This window comes from Meleagris gallopavo, chromosome Z (assembly GCF_000146605.3).
Source record: "Meleagris gallopavo isolate NT-WF06-2002-E0010 breed Aviagen turkey brand Nicholas breeding stock chromosome Z, Turkey_5.1, whole genome shotgun sequence".
Taxonomy (NCBI): domain Eukaryota; kingdom Metazoa; phylum Chordata; class Aves; order Galliformes; family Phasianidae; genus Meleagris; species Meleagris gallopavo.
The window spans coordinates 36,336,908-36,338,113 of NC_015041.2; the positions used below are offsets into that span (position 1 = coordinate 36,336,908).

Below are 1,206 nucleotides of genomic sequence, written 5' to 3' on the forward strand. Positions count from 1 at the left end.
ATACGAGCCAGCAGTGTGCCCAGGTGGCCAAGAAGGCCCATGGCCTCCTGGCTTGTATCAGGAATGGTGTGGTGAGCAGGACTAGGGAAGCAATCCTGCCCTGTACTTGGCACTGGTGAGGCCTCACCTCAAGTACAAGTGTTTAGTTTTGGGCACCTCAGTACAGAAAGGACATTGAGATTCTTTGGAGGAGGTCCAAAGAAGGGCAACAAGGCTTGTGAAGGGCTTGGAGAATGTGCCCTATGAGGAGGAACTGAAGGACTGGGGCTGTTCAGTCTGGGGAAAAGGAGGCTGAGGGGAGATCTTATCACTCTCTTCAAATACCTGAAAGGTGCTTACAGCAAGAGTGGTGACAGAATCAGGAGAAATGGCCCCAAGTTACAGCAGGGGAGGTTTAGGTTGGATTTCAAGAAAAACGTCTTTACAGAAAGGGTTGTTAAGCAGTGGAATAGGCTCCCCAGAGAGATGGTTGAGTCACTATCCCTGGATGTGTTTAAAATCCATTTGGACATGATTCAGCAGAGGGTTGTTAGGGTAGTATGGTTAGGTTGCAGTTGGACTCTATGATCTTCAAGGTCTTTTCCAAACTGAGCTATTCTATGATTAAAATACTTTGTCACCCGGGAAAACCAAGAGTGGAAACAGTTCTAAGTCTCAGTCGCTGGCTGGAAGCAAGGACTTCCTCTATGCAATTCTCTCACTGCACTGACTCTTTCTTTTTCTTAGCACTTAACATTACACACAATAGTTTTAATCAGTTTGTATTGCCATTGAATAATTCAGTTCAAGAACGAGGACTCAGTTCAACAAAACATTATGAAGAATAATGATTCGCTATACTAAATGCCTAGCATTTTCACAGAACACTATTTCATTGTATTGCTCTATTAACTGAATACACTCATAAGGTAAGAAGTAAAATCACTTTTAAACATTATTAGAGGAATCAGTGAAAATAATTGCATCAGAATTTGCATCAGTCTGAAACACAAGACTAACATCAAGATGGAGGCCGGGCTTCCCAAGAAGAAGAAACAGAAATCATTCTTAATTAGAATGACTTAACTCAAGATCACAATCTCCTCAAAGCACAGAAACTCATAGATTTGACATAAATTAGAGCAAATCTAAAGCTGGTTGTACTGAAGCACTAGGCCTGCGTTCCTATTTTATCTTAACTTGTTTTTTTTGTTGCATTTCTTTCTT

The 1,206-nt window shown here is 41.6% G+C and overlaps 1 protein-coding gene across 1 annotated transcript in view; it reads right to left on the reverse strand.

The window, feature by feature from the left end:
* The window catches only part of UBQLN1 (ubiquilin 1), a 29,757-nt gene that overhangs the window by 14,558 nt on the left and 13,993 nt on the right, over nucleotides 1-1,206 (reverse strand). The window lies entirely within an intron of this gene.